Below are 10,217 nucleotides of genomic sequence, written 5' to 3'. Positions count from 1 at the left end.
ATCAGCCTGGCTCAGCCTGAGCTGTCTTGGGCATTTGAGGGTATAAACCAGTGAAAGAGTAATTTCTTTCTCTTTGTTCCTTTGCCTTTCAACAATTTTTTTAAAAAAGAAATACTCAACACTAAAAATGGCTGTCTTTGCTTTCTTATTTTAACATAAGCATTTTTTTAAAAAGAAACTTTCCCTAGTATTCTTTCCTAGAATGTTGTCAACTGGAAAGAAAAAGTACTTTGAACACATTTGTCACGCTGACTCTTGAAAACATATCTGGAATACATTCCAGTACACTAAGAATTTTTAGATGTGTTGGATAAAATTTGGGCAAAAAATTTTTACATTTCAGAGTGAGTTTTCACATTAAATTAGAGACGTAAAATAAGAAGAAGTAAGGGAGAGGAGGAGGAAGAATTGGAAGACTGAGGATGAAGAAAAGGTGAAGACAGGAAGGAAGGTGAAGCAACCATAGAACATCGCCCTGTTAAGAACCAGGGTGTAGAGAAAAGAGGTCTCAAGAACAGGGTGACCGAGAACAAGAGAGAATAAATCAGACTGAGGAAATCAAAGGGAAAGATGGTTGAATCCACTGATGTTCTATAGCTGCTTCATCCTCCTCCCCATGTTTACCCTCATCTTCTTCCTCTCTGCTTCCTGTTCTCCTCCACCCCCTTCATCTTCCTCCTCCTCATCATCCACACTGGGAACCACACAGAACAGTGACAGATTTTCCGGTGACTTCCCTGGTGGTCTCTCCTAACACATATGCAGCTGTGCTAAGACGGTCAGGAAACCCACAAAGAAGCTATTTGGTTTCTCACACAGCCTCTTCGTGCTGCTTCAGTTTACATCTCACTTGAACATCTCATCCAATCCATTCCAGATTTCCATTTCACTTCCGTGAACTTTGAAGAAGGCCCACTGCTCTCACTGAGATGAAAGTATTTTCTGAGAGAATTTTTCCTAAAAATAAAACTCTTAAAAATAGAAATATGTTTATAATACATTATCTTTAAGTTCCATCACTTCAATTCTAACCAAATAATTCAACAACTTTTTTTTCTTTTAAATTGTTTTTCTGTTTGTTTGTTTTCATTAGAAAGCCAGATTTACAGAGAGAAGGAGAGACAGAAGGATCTTCCATCTGCTGGTTCACTCCCCAAGTGGCTGCAATGGCCGGAAATGAGCAGATCCAGAGCCAGGAACTTTTCATCCTCCTCTGTAGATAATGTAGATTTTTAGAGATAGTTGACAAATGTCCATGCCATGAAATCTTGGAATTTTGGAGATCCATTCTGATCTCTTCTGTGAAAAAAAAAAGTGGAGTGGTTTTTTTTTTTTTACTTATTTATTTAAGGGGAAAAGTGATACACAGAGAGCTCTCCCGTCCACTGGTTCACTCACTGCTAACTGAGGCTGATCCCAGTTCTAGCCAGGGGTCATGAGCTTCACCCATGACTTCCACATAGGTAACAGGGGCCAAGCACTTGGTCTATCTTCCACTGCTTTCCTAGGTGTTACCAGGAAGCTGCATTGGAAGTGGGGCAGTCAAGACTCACATTAGTTTTCATATGGAATGCCAGGATTGCAGGCTGCAGCTTAACCTACTGCCCCACACACTAGCCCCATGACAGACTTCTACATTTTTCTTCTGCTTTCAAAATCTCCTCAGTGACTTCATTTCTAAGTCTTTCCATTTCATCAAAATGTTCTATTGCTTTATGTTCTTTTCCCCTCGTTGTCATGCTCAGAGGGGCTCACGTGTCCTTTCTCCTCCTGACAGAACTTGAAGTGAAAGTGAACGCTGGTGTTTGGAGACCATGTTGGGAAGAAAGGTCAAGAACTGAGCCCGGAGCCTCCTCAAAGGTCAGGAAAAAATTCGGAGAAATCTGGTCCTCTTTGGCTTATCCTGTTTCCTAGCTTTAAATAGCATTCATGTGCTACTGATCCCCAAATTTAAGCCTCCGGCAAATACCAGCTCACTCCAGTTTTTCAGACTAATTTTCAACAGTCTTTTGCTGGAGACCTAATGTCTCAAATAACCTATTATTTCATACCTAATTTCTCAAAAAGCTGACTATCAATTATCTAATATTTCAAGCTTACTCTTTCCAAGCCTGTTTCACCTTCATTCTTTTTTTTTTTTTTAAAGATTCATTTATTTTTATTGCAAAGTCAGATACAGAGAGAGGAGGACAGAGAGAGAGGAAAATCTTCCGTCCAGATGATTCACTCCCCAAGTGACTGCAACAGCCAGAGCTGAGCTGATCCAAAACTAGGAGCCAGGAGCTTCTTCTGGGTCTCCCATATGGGTGCAGGGACCGAAGGCTTTGGGCTGTCCTCAACTGCTTTCCAAGACCACAAGCAGGGAGCTGGATGGGAAGCAGGGCTGCCAGGATTAGAACCAGTGCCCATGTGGGATCCTGGCACATTTAAGGCAAGGGCTTTAGCTGCTAGGCCACTGCACTGGGCCCTTCACCTTCATTTTTTACCCTGTCACTCTTCACCACGGTTCTTCTAGTTGCTCAAGTCTAAAACACTCAGGGGGGACTCTACACTCTTATCTTTCTGTCAGAGTCCACATGTTACCTGTCTTCCTACAAAAATAATCCAGAATCAAATCACCACGCTTTCTTTCCACTGTTGGCCACTACAGCAAACCACTGTTATTTGTCTCTTGGATTATATAAATAAATTCCATTTCTGTCTTTATTTGAGTGATCCTACTAAAATGAAAATCATTTCTTAATTCAAAATCCTTCATTATTTCCTTTTATATGAGGCTGACTTTGTGGCACACTGGAATGAGCCACCTTTTTAGCATTTCATATCAGGGTACCAGTTGGAGTCCAAGCTGCTCTACTTAGAATCCAGCTCCCTGCTAATACACCTGGGAAAGCAGCAGAACATGCCCAAGGGCTTGGGCCCCTGCCCACTACATGGGCCACCTAGATGGAGTTCTGGGCTCCTGGCTTAGGCCTGGAGCAGACCTTGGTATTATGGTGATTTGCAAGATGGTCCAGCAGATGGAAGATCTCTTTCTTTCTCTCTCTTGATCTATCAATGTGTCTTTCAAGTAAATAAAAATAAATCTTAATAAAAAACGAAACCAACAAAGATATCCATTCATGCACATACATGCAAATTTCTCAAAAGAAAACAAAACTTTACGCATCAAATTGTTTCTACTAGTTATCTCTTGGTGGTAAAATTACAAGTCGTCATATTAAAACATTTATCTTTTGCTCCAGTAATATTATCCAAGGAATTTATATATTTAGGTAATAATCAGGAAATGCCCAAAGATTTGAGTTCAGGCATCTTAATCCAATCATATTTATATTAGGCAAAAATGACAAATACCCAAACTAACCAGTAGAAGGAAACTATAAAAACAGTACAATATTTTAAAATGCATATAGAGGAAAAGACTTGAAAGAGTTGCACCAAAACATCAACAGTAGTCATTTCATAGGAATCACACACAGGTGGCTAGGATGTAGAGCTTACCAGTTACAGAATGCTTCCCATTAGCAAACCTGCCTGGAACTTCCTAGCTCAGAACACTGTGCCCATTCTGATCAACACTCCCTGCTGTGTTCCGCAGTGTCAGCTTATGCAACCCTCTCTCTCATGGACTGCAATGCACTGGTGGAATATATCACATGAAGACATCGGGACTGAATTTGTTGTGACAAAGATCATCCTTACACAGCATGCTTAGAAAGTGGAGAGTGCAGGCCCTTTTGGTCTTTGCCAAATTAGGACAAGTTGAGCTATTTTTTTGCAGTGACTGATAAAGCGTTTCCCAAGAGCTTCTTATCGGTTTTGACTTGTTTAAAAAATTCACAACTTCAAGAACCAAGTTGCTTATCCTGCTCAGTGTCTTTATTTCCCAATTTTAGGCTTACATTTCTTTTGCACTTTAAGTGTTAAGCTTAACGAGTTAGTTCTTAGATATACATGTCTTGTTCCCAGTTGAGGAAATCAAAATAAGGAAAGCATGTTTAAATTCATAATTTTTCTTCTTTCTAATTGGACCTCAGTCACCAAGACCCAGGAAGCATATTAATATGGTCAAGAAAGCCTTTTTTCCTAATTCTTTACCTAGCTACAGTATAAAGACCATTTAAGGGCCCGACACATTTTCAGTGAAAAGTTCAACTGATAAAAAGCAGTACACAAAACTGCTAAGCAACAAAGGCCACAAAACTGTCAGAAGTCATACCAAACACTAAATCGTTGTTTTCGTGAATCAAGTCGTTCAAATTTGAAAGATATCAATGCAATATACTAGATCTTCAGCAAATTCATTTTCTTACCTTCCTGACATAAGGTAAGGAGGCTGCTCCTAAAAGCTGACATCGTGAATAGTGAGAACATGAAATTTCAGAAGACTTTGGTTGAGAAAGCAGAAGTGTACTACACATCGGCACTTTGCTCTTTTGTAATATACAGGAGAACTTAGTGATCGAGAGTTCCCACGAAAGACAGGAAGATTTGATATGTGCTTATCAAAGATTAAGACTTTTAAAAAATTGACCTTTTTAACATTCTTTTTATTTAAACTTATTTATTTTTATTGGAAAGTCAGACATATAGAGAGGAGGAGAGACAGAGAAAAAGATCTTCTGTCCAATGATTCACTCCCCAAGTGACTGCAAGGGCCAGAGCTGAGCTGATCCAAAGCCAGGAGCCTGGAGCTTCTTCCGGGTCTCCCATGCAGGTGCAGGGTCCAAAAGCTTTGGGCTGTCCTCATCTGCTTTCCCAGGCCACAAGCAGGGAGCTGGATGGGAAGCAGGGTCACCAGGATTAGATCTGGTACCCATTTGGGATCCCGGCATGTTGAAGCTGAGGACTTCAGCTACGAAGCCACTGCACTGGGTCCCCTTTGACATTCTTTGAAAAACAAGTTAAAATTCTATTATTGTATCATTTTTCAAGCAGAGAGAAAAGTAGAAGTTACTAATACAAACATTAGCTTCTCACGATTACCCAAAAAAGGATATGAATTTAGAGACATAACTTGTGTGAAAATAAAAATAAACCACAAAAAATAGTCAAAACTATAGAATTAATTCTAAACAAGCTGTGTAAAAAAATACTGCTAAACAAGCAAAAACAGCTTATATTTGGCACTGAATTACCTCTGACAAATTTAACCAGAGGCAGTAAATACCATTAGTATATAAGGATGGATTTCATAGGTTCTTGGTGTATTTTATTATTTAAAAAAAAAAAGATTTACTTATTTATGGGAAAGTCAGATTTACAGAGAGAAGGAGAGACAGAAAGATCTTCCACCCACTGGGTTATTCCCCAAGTAGCTGCAATAGTCAGAGCTGAACTGATCCTAAGCCAGGAGGCAGAAGTTTCTTCCTGGTTTCCCCTGTGGGTGCAGAGTCCCAAGAGCTTAGGTCATCTTCTACTGCTTTCCCAGGCCACAAGCAGTATGCTGGAAGGAAAGTGGAGCAACTAATGTATGAACCCAGCGCCTATATGGGATCTTGATAGATGCAAGGTGAGGGCTTTAGCCACTAGGCTATTCTGTTGTGCCTTGTTTTTATTCTTTTTAGGGCTAATTTACAGAGATGGAGAGAGAGAGAGATCTTCCATCCCCTGGTTAACTCTCCAAATGAGTCAGGAGCTTCTTTAGGGTACTCCACATAGGAACAGGGCCCCAAGCATCTAGGCCATCTTTCACTACTTTCCAGCCATTCACAGGGAACTGGATTGGAAACAGAGCATCCACAATTGGAACCAGTTAGCTAGCTAACTGGTTTAGCTAGCTACGCCAGCGCACCAGTCCCTCATAATGTCTTTATTATACAACATTTAGACATTATTATTTTTTAAAGATTTATTTATTTTTATTACAAAGTCAGATATAGAGGAGGACAGACAGAGAGGAAGATCCTCCATCCGATGATTCACTCCCCAAGTGAGTGCAACGGCCAGTACTGCGCCGATCTGAAGCCGGGAACCAGGAACCCCTCAGTGTCTCCCACGCGGGTGCAGGGTCCCAAGGCTTTGGGCCGTCCTTGACTGCCCTCCCAGGCCACAGGCAGGAAGCTGGATGGGAAGTGGAGCTGCCGGGATCAGAACCGGTGCCCATATGGGATCCTGGGGTGCTCAAGGCGATGACTTCAGCTGTTAGGTCATGCCGCCAGGCCCCAATATTTATACATTATATATCCTTTCCACTTAAGGAACTTTATGTAACCTTATGCAATGCACAGTTTTAAACTGCATAAACTCTGGGTTCTCTCTCCTGTCCCCTATTCCTTTCTCTGGGGATTTGTGTGTTGCACTGACCTCAGAGGCCAGGGCCAGGACCTTGCAGAAATGGGCCCTTCCTTCTTCTCCTTGGTGATCAGTATCTCTCCTTGCTGCCCTGTCTGCTAGTCCCATGCTTGTCAGAAGACACTCTCTGTCCCATCACCAACTTTGGCCACTCCTGCATTGTTCAGGGAGGCTCAGGACGCTGGTGTATGCTCTGTGTGCTGCATAGCTGAGGAGGAGTGTCTCAGTTGACTGCCTCTGCCTCCTGGGGGGCAGGGACTTCTCAGTAAAGCATGCAGGTGAAGACCCCACATGTTCCACAGCAGGGAATTTCCTGTCCTATCTTAGGAGAGCGCACAGGGGCCACAGTTCTTTCTTTCTTTCTTAAGATTTATTTATCTTGATTGGAAAGTCAGATATACAGAGAGGAGGAGAGACAGAGAGGAAGATCTTCTGTCCAGATGATTCACTTTCTAAGTGACCGCAATGGCCAGAGCTGAGCTGATCCAAAGCCAGGAGCCTGGAGCTTCTTCTGGGTCTCCCACACAGATGCAAGGTTCAAAAGCTTTGGGTCGTCTTCAACTGCCTGCCCAGGCCACAAGCAGGGAGCTGGATGGATAGCAGGACTGCTGGGATTAGCACTGGTCCCCATATGGGATCCCGGTACGTGCAAGGTGAGGATTTTAGCCACTAAGCTACTGCCCTTGGACCCACAGTTCTTTCTTAGGCACCTACTAGCATCTAACAATCTATTCTCAGACCCCAGATTCTCTTTCTTTTTCTAGGATGGTCAACTTTCATTTTCTCAATGGATAACTTCATGATTCCTAACTCTTTACCTGCTGTGTAATGGCTCTGCTGAGTCCTGCACTCTGACTAACTTAGAATTCAAAAAGACGTGTTTCCTGTATCAACAGATTTTGCCTTTCTCATACAAAATCTGCTATTTTCACCTTTGTTTTTGAAATTTCACTCAAAAACTTGCCTTTTTACTTTGTGGGTGTGCTATTCCCATCCTGAAGCCATGAATTCTACTGGTTCAGTGAGCAAAGAGGGAGGCCTTGTGGTGGGCAGAGGAGCACAGCAAAGCCGAGGAGCAGCAGTCAGTAGGAGCTATGGGCTGCATCCTACTGCCTTATTCAGCAAGTGTGTATCAGCAAATGTGTGAATAACAGTTAAGGGTGATACAGGCCCCCTAGTGGGCATTTGGAAATAATGCTGGACATCTTATGGCAGTGATTAAGGGAATCGGTGGCATTCTGTAGCTGGAAGGTGGGGCAGTAAGCATCCTTCAATGTACAGAAAAATTTCATGCAAAATGTCAGTACAGCTTTGGTGGGAAATACCAAGGACACTTTTCTTATTTGATGCTGCTTACCACCTGGCACAGTCCAAGCACCTGCCTCCTAGGCATTGAGGGCTGCTTTTTCACCTCTGAGAGTCTGACTTCTTCCCGCTCCACAGTTAGTAGGAATAAACTGTCCCTTTGTGCTGTCTTTTCACCCACCCAGACTGAGCCGTGTCCTTCTAGCAAGCACGTAAGAGTTCTACAACTTGACTTCAGATCCTTCTTCCATCCTCAGTCCTTGAAATGGACTCAGAGTGTATACTCTGAGCTTACGTGGCTGCTGTTCTATAGAAGAAATACATACAGATGGTTCTCATTCTTCTTGATGTCATTACTAACACTACCATCTGCAGGAGAACATACAGGAGACTTTATATTTTCATCCTGTCACTAACCGTGTGATTTTGTGTCTAGTCCTCTCCACAAGTTACTTAGTCATGTTGTTTATAAAAATGAGGCAGTTATACCGAATTGGGTGCCATTTTGTGCAAGGAGGCAAAGGCAAAGATAAGGATTGAGCATACGCTGAGCTGGGAGTGAACTCATTTCTGACTCAGAGAACTGCATCAACGTGGCTTTCTTTTTTTTTTTTTAAAGATTTATTTTTATTATTTTCTCATTGGAAAGGCGGATATACAGAGAGGAGAGACAGAGAGAAAGATCTTCCATCCAATGATTCACTCCCCAAGTGAGCGCAACAGCCGATAATATGCCGATCTGAAGCCAGGAGCCTCTTCTGGGTCTCCCACGCGGGTGCAGGGTCCCAAAGCTTTGGGCTGTCCTCTGCTGCTTTCCCAGGCCACAGGCAGGGAGCTGGAAGGGAAGCAGGGCTGCCGGTATAGAACCGGCGCCCATATGGGATCCTGGGCATGCAAGGCGAGGACCTTAACCACTGCACACCCGCGCCGGACCCTCAACGTGGCATTCTACAGGTTCCACCCAAGACAGGTCTGGGTAGCCCTCAGATCTGATGGCCAGCTGATCAAGAACTGTAGTAGAGGTACATCAGGCGCCATTTTGTGCACTGTGGCAACAGCTTTAGGACTGCAAGGGACAAAAGTGAACTGTGCATGTGCTGAGCCTGCAAAAACTCAGAGGTACGTGGATTGCACTGGTCCCACAGGAAAATAATACCAGCTTTGGCATCATACGGGTCAAAATATGTCCATATGGCAGCCAGACCTAATGTGCAACAGGATGTGGCAAATCAGTGCCACCAAAAATCTAGGTATATAGGACACCTGGTGTCTCTCTAATCCTGGGATTTATTCCAACTGGAAGTGGGAGAAAGGATGCAGAGACAACAGTGCAGCCTCAGCACAGTATCACAGGAAGTGGAGAGTGGTGAGCCAGGAGCTGGGGCTACGGAGTTCTTGGTAGAAATCTAACATAAGAACTCAGACCTGAAAATCACTGGAGGGAGTGGCACAAGTGACTGCAAGCAAAGAGTTGTGTACTAACTGCAATAAGTAAAATCAAACTGTAGACTTATGGGTGACACAGCTTAGAAACCTGCCCCAAGCAGAAGACTCTGTTAACCAGAAGTACAATGATCAAGAGCAAAAGAAGAGACAAAGGCACAATTAATATTACTGAAAACTCCTCTGTAAAGGAGCCAAATCCTATGCCAACTTCAGAGTTAACTGAGGAAGACATCGAGAAAACTCATTTTAAAGATTCTGATAAAAAATGAGAAGCACATACAAGAATTCAAAGAATTTAAGGAAGCAATAAAACAAATCAAGGCTGATATATCAGAAACTAAGAACACAGTAGAGCAAATTAAAAGGACATTGGAGAGTCTCCAAAATAGATTGAAGCAAGCAGAAGTAAGAATCTCAGAATTGGAAGATATTTCCTGTGATCAGGGTGAAGCAAACAAAAACCTGGAAGCAGAGCTGGATCAGGCCAAAGAAAGTACTCAAGAATTGAAAGACACTATTAAGAGGCCAAATATAAGAGTTATGGGAGTCGCAGAAGGTACAGAAAGATAAGCTGAGTTTGCAAATGTATTTAATGAAATAATCAAGAAAAATTTCCCTAATCTGGAGAAAGAATTGGGAAACAACATCCAGGAGGGACACAGAACTCCCAACAGGGTTGATCAAAAGCGATCTTCACCACGACATATGATCATCAAACTCTCTTCAATTGAACATAAGGAGAAGATCCTTAAATGTGCATGTGAAAAAAATCAGTTGATATATAAAGGAATGCCAATTAAACTCATGGGAGACCTCGCAGAGGAAACTACAGGCAAGAAAATGGAGTCACATATTTCAGATTCTGAAAGAAAAAAATTTTCGAACTAAGATAACACATCCAGCAAAGCTTTCTTTTGTCTTTGAAAGTGAAATTAAATTCTTCCACAGTAAAGAAAAGCTAAAAGAATTTGCCTCTTCCAAACCTGCCCTACAAATGATACTTCAAGATGTTCTCTTGACAGAGAAGAGGAATAGCACCCACCAAAACCAAAGGCAAATAGGAAGAACATGCTAGTAAAATGACAACAGAAGACTAAATCAGTGAATAACCCATTCCTAAAATGATCGGACCCATACATATTAACCCTGAATGTAAATGTCTTAAGCTC

The sequence above is a fragment of the Ochotona curzoniae genome, unplaced genomic scaffold (genome assembly GCF_017591425.1).
Source record: "Ochotona curzoniae isolate NIBS_2020 unplaced genomic scaffold, NIBS_Ocur_1.0 scaffold_4506, whole genome shotgun sequence".
Taxonomy (NCBI): Eukaryota; Metazoa; Chordata; class Mammalia; order Lagomorpha; family Ochotonidae; genus Ochotona; species Ochotona curzoniae.
Note: the sequence above shows the minus strand (reverse complement) of the source record.